The sequence below is a fragment of the Battus philenor genome, unplaced genomic scaffold (genome assembly GCF_028537555.1).
Source record: "Battus philenor isolate CCGP_79_NKW_IND1 unplaced genomic scaffold, ilBatPhil1.0.hap1 SCAF_8, whole genome shotgun sequence".
Classification (NCBI taxonomy): domain Eukaryota; kingdom Metazoa; phylum Arthropoda; class Insecta; order Lepidoptera; family Papilionidae; genus Battus; species Battus philenor.
Window position 1 is genome coordinate 4,341,578 of NW_027181748.1, and position 15,409 is coordinate 4,356,986.

General features: G+C 32.1%; 1 protein-coding gene across 2 annotated transcripts in view; it reads right to left on the reverse strand.

Moving 5' to 3' along the window:
- fwd (phosphatidylinositol 4-kinase beta fwd) overlaps positions 1-15,409 on the reverse strand; it is an 88,988-nt gene that overhangs the window by 72,512 nt on the left and 1,067 nt on the right. The window lies entirely within an intron of this gene.

Below are 15,409 nucleotides of genomic sequence, written 5' to 3' on the forward strand. Positions count from 1 at the left end.
TCCGTAGGAGCAAAGTCTCAAGTTATATCTTTATAAATAAAAGTACATTAGTTGCTAAAAGCAAATCTCGACCACGACTTGTCTACTTAATGGCTACTTTTTTTTAGTTTTACATTAAGGCACAAGGAAAGTTATAATAGTAATAACAATCCGAGGAATATTGTAAAAACAATACTTTCTTGTCACATAAAACTACATGGTTGATTAAAACTTTTGTCGATGAATAAAAATATTTAAAATTATTACTAACTTAGCATAAGAACAATAAAACGTGCTTTGAAATAATAAATATATTTTTGAGAGTAATTTTTAAGACCTTGAATGAATAAATAAAGCGATCACCCTGAAAAGCATTTTATTTATTTACGTTTCGGATTGGACCGCGACAGATCGAAGTCTGTCGGGACAGCTAGTACGCATATATATAAATAAACACAGACTGAGCACGACAGAGGCATCGCGCTGCCACGTGACGGATTCGGTACACGCGTACCGAGTTTATGAACCCGACCGATTTATCGAATGACGCGCCAAAACGGCAAATACTCTTGTTGTGGCAACCGAACTTATAAAAAGCGGTATATTGAAATAGTTTGTGTTTTGGATTTACGTATTTCATATGTTATTAACGTATTATTATTAGTCGGTTGTATCGGAGTGTTTGATGCGCTTGTGGCACGCGCTATATAAAATCCAATAATAACCAATAAACGTTTTTGTATGACATCGACGCTTTGTTAAAACAATATAATTTATCTTTCTGCGTAGTAGATATTTTTCACATAGTCATTTGGATTTATGAGATATTCGATAGTAAACTAGCAATCGATTGACATTTTATTCAGACGGTAACGTCCTGTTCTATTAACCTTATATCACGCCAAGCATAGACAAGTGTAGTTCAGGACAATGTGGATCCGAGGGATCTAATTAATTTATATAGGCCGACAGATATGAAGTTCAACCCCTATTGATGAACACAAGTTCCTATTAGAATCTTTGTATGTATTTCTTTTCGAGATCTGTTCAGGTCAGAGCACGTTGAATCCTCCTTGCTTTAAGTTGATAAATTCTAGTTTATATCAAGTTACCTTCTTCTGGCATTCGTCTCATGACAAGTGATTACTTTTAATGATTTAATGTGGATAATAATAGTTTACTTTAAAAAAAAACTACTTAATTTTATGTCTACATTGTAAAGTTCATAACAGTATTATGTCAAATTTACTCTCTTAAACAACCGCAAAGATTTTCAAATCGTTAATATTTTACATCAAAAGGGAAAAAAACTTTTAGACGATTGTAACTGTATTGTATAAAAAGGGTCTGCCTGTCGCCTCTTATCTCGAAATATTTTAGGAATACCTTGTTTGAATAATAAAAAGACTTTTTAATTAATCATTTATTAAATTATTTATTCCAAGATCCTTCACACTTGACAAGTTCGTACATAACAAAATAGGATAGGATGGATGAATTATGCCAATTACGAAATATATAAAATTATTAATTAAAAATATTGCGAGTATAAATATAAAGGAAGAAATATACATAAAAAATATAGTATTAACTGAATTCCATACTATACCACGCAGCAAGATTATTCACAGATACATAATTAAAAACTAAAAATGTTAAAATTTGTGTCACGGACGTTAATTAAGTCATCGGCACATTTAGTAAAACAATAAAATATTTCTTTAGTTTCTCAACAATACATTGAGATGTAAACAATTTTGTTCAATCACGTGTACGGCGATGAGTCTAGTTAATATTAATGGTCTCGGTACGTGACATGGATTATATAACAGTATGATCAACCTGTGTTTTTGTATCATGTTGTGCTTTAGTACAAAGTATTGCACGTAAAGAAAACATAGTAACGCGGTGACAATGTCATATATATAATTTAAAAACTTTATTAAACAACTCTTTAACTAATACTATTTGCACTGTGAAGAACTTTTTAAGAACGATATAACTTGGATATGAATTACGCTACCTATTGTTTTAAGAATCTTGGTAAAATGACTACAAAAAAGTCTGACTATATTATGGGCTATCCTCAGATAAAAAAAGAAAAGATTAATCTAAGCCTTGTTTGGAATTCTTCGCATGACATAAACAAGTTATCCCTGTAAGGGACTTTAGATTGAAACTTAAATCGCATTTAGTATTCCGATTCGTTGAAGCCGTGGTCCAAACCTCGATGGTAACGTTTAGAACTAAAGAACTTTTAAAAGAGCATACGAAAATTATTTTCGAGCGTAGAAATTTTTTTAACATTATATAGTTCTTACAGAGCTAAAGACTATTTTAACCTTGACAAGTCGACAATGAATGTACCTTTCACAATTTAAATACTTCCACATATCGAAAAATATTATTTATACGGACCTAATTAAGCTGTAAGCTGTGCGACGTGAACGTAATCTCAAGGATACAGATAAAATAAAACGTTTGATAATTAATCACGAATGTAGATAAAAGAATAAATATGTAATATCGACTTTATTTTAATGCAGTAGAAACTGTTTTTGAATAAAACTCTGACGCGTACGAGAAGAATGTATTACTCGAGTTTTAGAAGTTAACACGTTGCATGCTTCAAGACCTACCGGTGAGCCTGCGCACTCTTTCGAAATCGTTTATTTTTATTATAATTTACATTCTAATGTATATAAATGCGGTTGTTTGTATATGTAATCAAAATTGGTGACTTTTACCGTTTAGTTTTAGTGGTTACAGCCTAAGAAAAAAAAAACAAAAAGTTTTTATTTAAAACAGGGCCAAGATGATCACTTCTTGTATTTGGTTCGATAGGTGGAATTTGTGACTTGTGTGAAACGTTTCCGATGAACCTTATACGCGACTCACGGGTTTGGTAGCCCTTTGCTTAAACGGTTCAGTGAGAGACGGCTCACCGGCGAGCCTCCAATGCAGTGATTCCCAAAGTGGTCTATATCGACCCCTAGGGGTCTATGACAACCTACAAGGGGTCTACGTCAGCGAAAAAAAATTTGGGGGTCCGTGATAGTGGATCTCAACACATACAAGTACCTATTTACTTACATCATACTATCTTATAATATCAAAACATTTACATTATTTATAAAAGTACCTATGAAGAAAAAAAATTATTATATATTTTTATAAAATTGTGTTAGTTGTAGGATGTTGGTATTCGCTTTGTGGTCGCAATACATTTTGAACTTGTAAAAACCTGCGAGCCGCAGTCTCATTTATACAGAGTTATTTATTATTAAAGCATCAGGTTCATCTATCTCTCTAAAAATATTGACTTATTGCTTATGTTATTTTATTTATAGTTTATTTTATGTTTATTTAATGTTACGTATATTTTACATAACAGATACAAATTTTTATTTTGAGTAGTTTTAATTTAAATTCAATTAATAAATTTATAAATTAACATGTGTTTTTACTTTAAGTTTTTAACACTCAACTTCATTACAGTTAGAAATTTACAGGAAATCAATATCAGGTAAGTAGGGGGTCTACCCAACACGGAAAAACATTGCAAGGGGTCTACGACACAAAAAAGTTTGGGGAACTCTGCTCCAATGGGAATACTCGATTCTTCACACGGCGTTCAACGTGTTAATTGAGTGACGAGCTTTAACCAATTGCCGGCCGCGAGCCGCGTGCCTCGCATACCGCTGTTGATTGGCAGTCAACAATTCAACAGAATTAGCCGTCCAATTGTTCATAGGTTAATTATAAAAAATTCTCATCTTAATTAATACATTTTTAACGAGCATTTATAAATGACGTAACGTGAATTAATATTATTTTCTTGTAGGAAAATAACAAAGAATTTTCTAATTTACATTATGCAAGCTATCTCAACATACTTTGTACCGCTAGAAATTATTAGATTGCCGTATTTCAGTAGAAAATATGTAACATATCTCAGAATTATTACTTTAATTATTGATTGAATGAGACGATACGATAATTTAGTTTTTTCATTGATATATAATAACCGATACAGCTGTTAAAGTAAAATATAGTAACTTGGGAGTCTTAAAGTCAAAAGTGAATAGGTGCCTTCAAGATAACCATGTACTCGTCATCGCTTACCATTTTTACTTTATTTTTTTTATTTTATTTATCTGTCTATTTCGGAAGTGTTTGTCCTTATTTATTTAAAAGCTCTATCTATTGTCTCAGAAGATATTAGTGCTGTTAGCCATGGGGGTTTTTAACAACTTCGTCGGTAATAAGTTCACGAAACGAAAGGGTCCGTGAACTTTAAAAAGCTTGGCCAAAAAATTCAAATGTCGCTCTTGTGCGCTGTTTTTACTATCGGTAAACCTATCAAATACTTCAAAAAGGCTATTATCACTTCACAAAGAGTGTAATATGACCTTCTCTTTAAAACCTCTGGGCCTTTAGCGTATTATCAGACAGACTTATTGACATTCTTGAGTTTTTTTTTTAGATGGATCGCAATACCTTAACTATTGACCAACTTTGATATCGTTAGCTAAAGCTATACTTTATCTTTTTAATACACCCACTCTGTGTTTTGCATTCATAATTTATATTTCCTATTCACGTCACAATTATGAACGCTTACAACTATTCGACCTTGTACGAAATGACAATTAGTTACAAACATTGAATGATTACGTTCTTCCCACGCCCAATATAAAGTAATTCAACAATAATCAATAAGGAAGTTAAAAACATGTCACAAAGCTGTCATCTGCGACTTATTTTCCTATAGTTTATAATAATCATGCTTTATTTCGAATCTGTCCTCCATATTATAGAATACATCGCTTTAAAAATAATCTATGACAGTCAGGCGTCTACGGTAGTCTCTATTCATCATTAATACGCTGTTGTCATCACCAGCCTGTCAGCCAGAATCATAACAATGGAGTTCTCACACGTGAAAACTATTGACATTAAAAGAGCAATATATTATGGGGACCGGAAAGTAATGTCGTTTCTGTCGACATATTTTGCAGAAAAATCGATTGATTTTTACCGCACCGGCATTGAAAATTTGTATACTAGATAGCAAAAGGTTGTTGATAATGAAGGTAAATTTATTGTTGATTAGAAATAAATACTTGTTAAAAATGTAGTCGTGTGAATTTAACTTAAGAAAGCGACATTATTTTCCGGTCCCAATTTTTGTGAATGGCGTAAAAGTATGGAGTACAACATCCACAAACATTTTAAAAGCGCTACAAAGGCATTTGAGCTCCACAAGATGCCGAATGTTTTAGGCTACTCTTATGACTATTTCGTATAATTAGTCTGACACTAGTAAAATGATTGAATAAACTATATAAAAAGTGACAATTACACATCGCGTGTTATTTACCGAAATTCATTAAAAAGTTCTCGATACTTACGTTCAATGTCTGTATATGTATCGTACTGAAGTTCGATGTAACCATATCAAGTTAAAGTACTTAAAGTTTTCGACTACGACTATAAAGAAAGTTACAATTCAGTCGTCGATACCTATACAATACTTCAACACCAGAAACCGGGCCGACGAACTCTTTCACTTATCACACGTAGCAGAAACAGCGCTGTACTACTTACATATATATCGATGCAAAAAATTAAAACGTAGTAACCGACAAAGATGTAATACTTCACCAAAAAACTTTTCTAATTTCACACGATGTAATAACGTCGTATGCAACATTATCTATTAAAACAATTTGTTGTTATCTATTAAAACAATGCTTTATATAATCGATGTTATCCCCATATAATTATTTGCGTTTTTTTTTGCATTTTACAGCGTTTCAGTCTCTAAAACTATTTTTCTAACTTAAATTGTAAATGATTTAAAACAAAGTTGAAGTCAATTAATTATTATGATTTTTTTTTAACTCATAGGTGTCTTATTCGTTTTTAACGAAACCCTAACAATGTCCGCTTTCTCATCCCTACTTCATATTGCCAACCTCAGGTTTTACGCCCGTATCTGTGCGGCGGTTGCCGTATTCGCCACATCGAGAACTCTTGCGTTCGCATCTTGAGTCTCGTCAGTGTGATACACGCACGAGTATGTGTGACGTGATATTGCTACCACCGCACGAAGGACACTGTTATAGAGCCTGAAGGTGACTGTTGTTCGGCGAACTGAGATTATTTGATAGTTACAGCCTTTTGTAGCCATAAATATTAATATGCAAATTTCAATTTGGCTAAAGGTCACATCTTTAGCCAAATTGGCTTTGTTTTCTTGAATCGATATTTTCATACGTTCTATACCTGATAACTACAAAATATATTGATGTTAGAATTAATATAAGCAGTGGTAGCCCCGTGGTAGAAGGCTCAGACTTTTGATCGCAGGTCCGAGTTCGTTTCCCGAGGTACAATCTTATATAACTCACACTTTGTGCATTAATTATATAGGAATGCCACTGTTAAATATGCACCAAGGACCCATCTCCTCCGTCTCATATCGTGTTTGGTTTAAAATTATTTTAAACATCAAAACTTCATTAAACCTGTAAAGCAAAGCATTGTACATCTGTAAAGTCATTACGAATAAACTCAACATAGAGTTTTCTTAACACAATAACTACGCACGATTTTACAATCGATATCCCCGCTGCCACTTTTTCTAAGATTACCCTACATTTCAAACAACCACTTACAAGAGTACCCTCGCTTAACAAAGTAATTTTAATGATTGCGAACACACGTAATGCTTTACCTTTATTTAATTTTTTAAACAACCTTGTCTGAGTCCAACCATGCCTAACGAATTATTCATCAAAATTACTAACAAACATAATAAAGATCTTAGAAAAGACGGAAGCGTTAACGTCGCCGATAAAAATACACTGGACTAATATAAATGACAGTGACCAATATAATAGCAGATGTAAAACTTTTTTTACTCGGAAACTGTTACGCACATAAAAGAATAATGTAGACAAACGTTACAAGGGCACAATTAATAAACGTGTATTATCAAGTGATATACATCTAACTAGGCTCTTTTTATTTTCTTCTGCTCTTAAATTAAAAAGCTCTGGCTGGTAGACCGCAAATACACATTTTATATAGAGTGATTGGTTACAGATGTAAAAGCCACATAGAACTGCAAAAGTTATGTCAGCAAAAAGGTTTAAACATTTATTCCCACTCGATTTGTTTAGTCATCATTTTGAATTAAATTACCTTATTGTTTTCTTTTGGATCGACAGGCCAATAACTTCTGACCGTACAAATTCTGCATTGAAAGATAGAAAACAATAATTAATTGTATTATGTAGTACTTTTTCTTGATATTTTATCATTACATTATGTATAATATTTGAAACCATAAATTTTTGGATATGGTGTTCGATACATTAAGCTTTAATATCTATAACCAATTTTGTAATTTTAATGTTAGGGCAAACGATAATGGGGAACCTAAAAAAAAAACTAAGCAATTGATTATACGCGAATGGCAATTGTATCTAACAATTATAATCTAATTAGTGTTGCAAAAAAGGCGTATTGAATTACTGTAAATGGAGATAAATTCACTGGATGCGCGCAACTAGAGATTTCACTTCCCAGTCAATCATCAAACGACGATAATAATATATAACAAGGTAAACAAACAGAAGATCAGTCGCCTTGGCCGGTCCACTGCGCACCGGAGTATTAGAAGGCCGTTCACAATCTATTTTAAAAACCAATTGTCTTCTATTGATCGATTGCAAATCACCGCCCCCCGAATTATTGTGCGTTCACGTTACGTCAGTTTTTAACGACAAGTGTAACCTCCGCAATGTTATAACTACGAATATTAAAAAAAATATCGTTTGGCAACATTTCGTAAGCGAGTTTGTTATTCATATTTGTGCAATTGAATTGCTAAATGTGTTTCTAAATGAAAAATTCAAGAAAGGCTCGAGGAGCAATTACGCTATTTTTTAAATATAATTTTGTTACGAGGAAGTTTTTTAAGGAAAAAGTAAAAGCAAAGAAAATAGTCGATGACGACCAAGATAGCCACAACGCACGATCTTGCATTACCCGCATCACGACATCACCAACATCCCACAATTATGATTATGTCATCGATCCAGCTGGTGGGAGAGCAACCCTTACGCCGCGTCTCATCAAAATGCCTGTTCCCAGACAAAAATGTGTAGTCTTGCAGTGTATTTAATGAATAACTTATTTAGTAATTGGTTCATAGTTTAACTACAATACTGACATGATTTCTTATAGCTTTTACTCTTCTACATAAATCAATTAAAATGTTACTGGTAACCGATTCATTATAACATACTGTTATAAAGAAATGTTATTTAAATGCGTATTCTTATAAAAATAATGAGTTTATTTATCTTGTACTACTAGAAACTGAGGCATTTATTATTAGAACAGGTTGTAAACTCAAGTTCACTTAATAAGAGATGAAATTCATTCTCGTTTAAACCTACAGACGCCCCCACTGCAAGGCACAGGCCTCGCAAAAGGATATCTATGGAGGATACACCACAATCGCCACACTTAGCAGGCGGGTTGGTGATCGTAGTGTGGTAATATAGTATGTAGAGGATACTGCTGCCCATCCTCTGGAAATTTACTTATGAGCAGTGGAAATCTTATATAATCAACGTTTAAAGTGTACGAACGTATCCCGGGAATCGAACCCGCGTACAACTTCAGCAAGTCTCAGTCCCCTAACGCTAGACTAGACGCTGGAATCTATCGAACGTTGGTTAAAGAATTTTTGAGTTTTATTTGAATTCCAATTTTTCCGTTATAAACTTCAGCAAGTGTCGATCAGAAAAGAAACTATAAACTAGGAAATAACATTCCACATCAGTTTATCTTTATATCTGGATTTCATTACAAGATTTTAAGGTAAACAAAGTCGGGGGCACGACCTGTATTGTACAGAGTAGCCGCAAAGATTTAATTATGTACGCAAGGTCACGATAGTAAATTCTTGTCTGCAAGTAACTCTCTAATGGAAGCCGTATTCGATTTATTGTTTTATAAACAAAGCGAATGAAAAATCTGATAATGTTAGGCTTTTATTTCAAGAACTGTAAACTCTTTGCTAGCTAGTAGGTATTGCTAACATTTTATATTTCTACATAATTATATTCAACAACCTCTTACTTCGCTTCGCTATTTCGCATTCGGAGGACTCCGGGCCGACTCCGAATTCTAGCTATGCAGTTTAGCGAGGACTCTATGGCCTCGATAATCAAAGAAATGGAAGCAAGACCAACGTTCCTAAAAATGTGCAGAACGGGAAAGAAACAAGAGTTGGGCTAAAATTAAAAAATGTAAATAAAATTGCAAAAATAGGCAAGTAAATAAAATAATACATATAAAATGAGCTTGCTACAAAAACCAAGTTTATGTTACGCGCCATCTGCCTTCTCGAACCTATTGTAAATGCCAATACAGCTACAGTGACAATCACAAAAGAAATAAAAGTAAACTCCACCGTTCTAATCACTCTAAACATTAAATTATTCGCGAAAAAAAAAATCCTCTTGTAAGGTCATGAAACTAAAACTTATAAAACAATGGCCGCTCACATAAAACCGGTTGTTTTTGTTACAGGCGATTTTAAATGAGTTTCGTCGACAAGTAATTAAAATGAATAATACGACCGCAGACCGCGCGTCAAGGACACCATTAGCGATGGTGGCTTAACTTTTAAGACAAAGATAAAGAGCCAACTTTTTATACAGTTTCAAATCATTCACCAACAGAATTGCATAGTCGAGAGATTTTCTTCGCTATAAACATTAGTGTTTATATACAACCACTATTATGGGAAAAACCGCACATCTCATAATTGCCTCGTAGATACAAAAACAACCTAAAGATAAAGCGAATACATTATTTTTTCTCATGTTTTGTATTCAATAGGCACGTAATATATTTCTATCTTTACAGCGAATTTAACACAAATTAACCTCTAATGTAGTGTCGATATTCATCTATTTGAATTTTTTAAACCCTTAAAATATAAAATGTTTTTAAGTCTAAATGGCACTGCATTGCCTGTCATACAATCCATTTTTTAAAACAAAAAAACGACAGGCATTTGAAAAATTGTAGACAAGATAGCACCTACAGTCGTTGTACAGAATAAATTCACAAATTCATACGTTTTTGTATTGCCACTAAGCATTTACTTTGCTCTCTCTGCAACATTCTCTTGTTAACAGCTGTAAAAATCAACCGCGACTAAGTTAAATATTTGTCTAACATTTACATTAATATATATTTGTATGTAATAAAAACATGTATTGTTATATCAGCATGATAACGAGGACAAAATCAGACCTTACTTTACTATACTTTATTTGCTTGACAGAGTCAATAACGGTTAACAATAACTAGCTAAGGATGTGATTTGTACGTTGCACCGTACAAAGCATTCTCTTGTTTCTGTTTACTCTACGAATTGGTGTTTTTGATACTGAATGAAAAATTGAGGTTGTAGATCTAACAAAATAAATACCGTACACATGAAAATGAATAAAAATCTTATCATTAACTTTAGATCCAATCCAGACATGTATCGACAGTGAATTACATAATTAAAATTACTATTAAAATTATATTTTCAATCTCTTTAAAAAAAGTTCATTTTTATTTATATATCATTATTAATAGAGTTATAAATTTAGATATAAGATTGCACAAGAAACTGCTCGTGTTTAAATTTGTTCTAATATTTAAAAACATCTTTAATCGTAGACGCCCACTGTAAACTAAGTGCTCTTATTGCACTTCGCGTGCAATAAGAGCAGTAGAAAAAGGATTCCATTAACTTTGTATTGAAAATAAAAAACAAATAAAAATCCTTCTAGTTAAAAAAAAACTTATTGATGGGAGATTAATATCCCGTATATAAATAATAAGTAGTTGTATTGTGGTTTCCTATCAACGAAATTGGAGATTGCATTGCTATGAAAATTTTGTTCGCGATTATTAAAATTAACGAGATTTCTATATAACATATTTTTGGAATATCGTTTAGCTTGGTATATAACAACAGTTTTATGAAACTAAAAAAGCTGTCAAACACATTGAGATTGTGCTAAAAGAAACATATTGGTACACAGCGAAGTACAAACTGTGTGACGGCTCTGAACTAAGAGTGAGCAAGTAAATATTGATCACGAAGTGACCGCTCACTGTAATGACTCAACAGGGAGGGACTGTCGATTCGCAGCTGGCTTAATAGAGCTTCCTGTGTATGAACGCTAACTTGATTAAACGATTATGTCGGAAGAAAATATTCAAATGCCGATCGTATGAGCAACCATCATATTCACATTGCACATATTCTTTTCATTACATTACTGTTATTAGGTAGCTAGTTTCAACGCCCTTATAGTCATCAACGGGTGATCACTATAATCAGCGTTGTAGTTTGGAGCACACCAGATTGTTACGACGAGTGTTAATTTACAATTCACGGCCGCAAATATCCATTTTTGTTTTTTTTTTGTCACTCCATTTAACGTCTTTATGATGCGACTGTAATAAATACAGCTTTTGTTTTTCTTTTCTTTTAATCAAAAAACAATACATTTAGAATTTAATAACATAATTAGAAGCTATTTAGGAACCTTTATGGTACGAAGCCAACATTAAAATATGATATTTCAGAATAGTAATTGCAGGGATTTTAACGAGAAAAAAAAATATAACACAAAATACATGTTTTTTAAAGTATCAAAAAATTTAACTGCGTCATTAGTTCCGCCTCGAGAGATGCTAAAATTAACGTAATTCTTTTAATTAACAGATTTTTTTGTTATAATTTACATTAAAAAAACCTTTATAAGATGATTGTGAAAACCCGAATTTGTTGTAAGATTCTTCTTGATTCATCTCAGTTTTTTTTTAAGAGAAACACTTTATTACTGCTTTTTTTGTAATATAAAAGCAATTTATTGGTGTCTTTGTTTGATAAATAGTGGTTAATTATTAAAATAAATGTAATATAATCTTTCTCAATTTTACAGCAAAGGCTAATCTGTCCAAATGGTCTTTATGGCATAATGTTCCTTTTTTTTCTTAGCCTTGTACTTTGTCTTTTTTTTTGTTTTGTTGTTTTTTTTGTGTTGTCTTTGTCCTTGTCTTTTACAGTAGTCCCCAAGAAATATGTTGTTTCGATTTGGGGGCACTATAATAACGTTGATCTGATTAGCGGAAAATGATGATGTGTCGAACAATGACAATGAATCCGTCTGTTTTGGGTGAGCCGTAACTTAGGGTCAATGCCCCCCGCGCGTCTTCTTACTTTCTATTATAAAATACAAACAAAAACCACTTGCAACTCAGAAGTCGTTTGAAAATTAATGAATTTTTTGCCATAATTACAACCTGCAGTATGAAAGTTATAGAAACCGCGCAGATAAACGCTCAGCAAAAAGTCGCGAAGCGTCAGGGAACTGGCTACTCGTTTCCGTCGACGTCCACTTTTACTTTCGCCAACGTCCATTCACCTGGGTCGAGGAGTGGCCCAGATATCAACGGCTCGTGTTTACTTGAACCCTCGACACGCCGTCATGGCCCAGATCGTACGACGGAATGCGAGGCGAATTAACAAACGTTGCACGAGCGAATTTCAACGTAGACAATATAGTTTCACTATATTTATACCTAACTTTTTACTGTCATAAATGATAACATGATATAGAAAAAAGTCCTGATTTTGCTTAGATACACCTTTTTGTGTTTACTTGATTATTTATGTACAGCATACAGTACACATAATTAAAAAATACCCTACAAGTACAACATATAAGGTACTATTATGTATTCTTCTATAGAAGTTGTGTTCTAGAACATAATTTATTTAAGTATAAATTATTACTAACAACATAATATAATAAAAGGGTCCTAATGTCTTGAGGAAGGTCAATCCAATCAAGCTGATCTAAGTTAGCTACGAGTGAGAAGTTGGTATTTATTAAGTTAGCATATAAAAGCCATGCCATAAACAAGAACAATATTGGAACCATGAGAAAGTTACAAAATGGAGTCATTTTAAAAGTTTTTGCTTTGAAATTTCAAAAGATAAATATATGAAGTTCACCAAACAAGAACAGTAAAAAAATCCTACTATAGCTTTAAATATATGTCATCGTTCAGCCTTTGAACTTGATCTAACTACAGTATTAAGCACATATGTTAAAGTAAAATCTGTCCAATGTAAGCACTTCTAAACTGAGGACATATTTGCAACCCTCTTAGCCATAATTTAAATATTTTAAGTTGAAGGATGCAATTATAGGAGTGCTCAATGAGACAGATACTAATTTCTATTACTCAGCATTGTAAGTGATTAACTTATAACTAGCAAAAGGTACAAACATCATAATCAGGTTATCGGCCATCACATGCCCTCTGCAGGGCTTAGACTGCCACAATTACCTGTGTTTATATAGAAGCTCATTAAACAAGATGATAGTATAAATATTAATTAAGATGTCTATGTATATTCTTTAAGATGTCACGCTGTCTTGGAACTTGAATGAATTCTTTGTAGGTTTTTAGATTAGGACTGGATGGAGTCTTTATGCCTCTATTTAAGTTTAGAGATGTCTTGAAATGGTAGTCCCATTTGTTACTAATTTTTATCAAATAAAGATATTCAGGCATTCTTCTTTTGGGATACAGGAGTGATCACTATTATTGATTAAAATAACAAAAAAATATGAATTCACAAATAAATTAATTATTATATATAATTCACAAATAAATTAATTATATATATTATATTAATTATTTTAAAGAACACACTTTTAAACTTTAAATAGCTACCGCTATTTAAGATTTAAGGATACACTTTTTACTACCATTTTAGTTTCCGAAAACTTATGTCTTTGATAAATATTAGAGATATTGGAAAATAATGCTGTGTCTGTTGACATATTTTACAGAAAAACTGATTGATTTTTACCACTTCGGCATTGAAAATTTGTATACTAGATGGAAAATGGTTGTTTATAATGAAGGTAAATACATTGTTATTAAGAAATAAAAACTTGTTAAAAATGTAGTATTGTGAATTTAACTTTACATTACAAAAAGTGACTTTACTTTCCAATCCCCCTAATAATTAATACATGTAGACCTGGACTGTTATTGGCTGGTCAACATACATATTATTCATTAAATCACAACAACTACATGTCACTGTAACATATTGTATACTACAATGACAAGTAAAGAAGTTTACTTCTGCACATCACTCAATAATTGTATGGTTTGTATTTAAACTGTGTAGTTTATGTAATATAATAATTAATAATTTATACAAAGTACATGTAATAAGTACTCTGTAAAACAAGAAATTAGTAAGATATCTACTATCTTCTATTCTTTCTTTTTAACAAGTCCTTACAATGCTTATCTGGAAGAAATCACTGCTTGTTATAAGACCATACTTTGTACTTCATGTGCTGATGTACAATGATGAATAAGTAAATAAATAGACATTAACAAACTATAATTTCTATTAGGCATACCCTTAATAATCATTAACAAAACCAGAGGATAATTAACATTACTTACATATATCTTAATAAGCAAATATTTAAGCTGCTACTTAAACAGCTGTGTATTTAACATTTGGCTGGTTTAACATTCTATTTTGAAAAAAATGTTTTTTACATGACTTATTCAGGGGACAATGCTATTCATTCATTTCAGGCTGTCTTTTTTTAAAAAGGCTGTGTTTGACGAAATTTGAATGACAAGGACTCTTGGGGACAATGGGTTCACTTTCCATATGCTTATCAAATATAATTACATCTTGTCATCAAAATTAATGTAATATTATTTGATTTTGGCAAAAATCAAATGTTGAGATTCCTATTGCTCCTAATTAGCTTATATCTGCCCTATGAATGTGGTGGTAGAGTAAAAATTCATATCTATATTATATATATTGTTGCAGTACCTACAGGCTGAACCTACTTGCAATAAAGAATTTCTAATTTTGAACACAGCAATTATGTCTCACTCACATTGGCATGTATAAGGCATTCCAGGAATTTCATAATTAAAAATATTTTTTACAATAAGCCAACACTCCTTTTTTAAGTAAAAATGCCTCAGAGAAGCCATATTTTTATATATAAACCTTGTAGAATAGATCATTAAAATGCCTTTTCAGGTTTATACCAAACATAAAAATCACATTTTTCAAACATGTTTTATTTTGTTATAATAGACAATTGTACCTATAATGGAGGGTAACATAAGCAGAAATCGCAATAACAGATATATTTATTAATATGTCAGATTGTTTGAGGGATCGAATACATTATTGTGCAGGAATGTGCCCACTACAATTATGTTTAATAGCCATAGGTCATGTCTAATCAAAAGTTCACATCATATA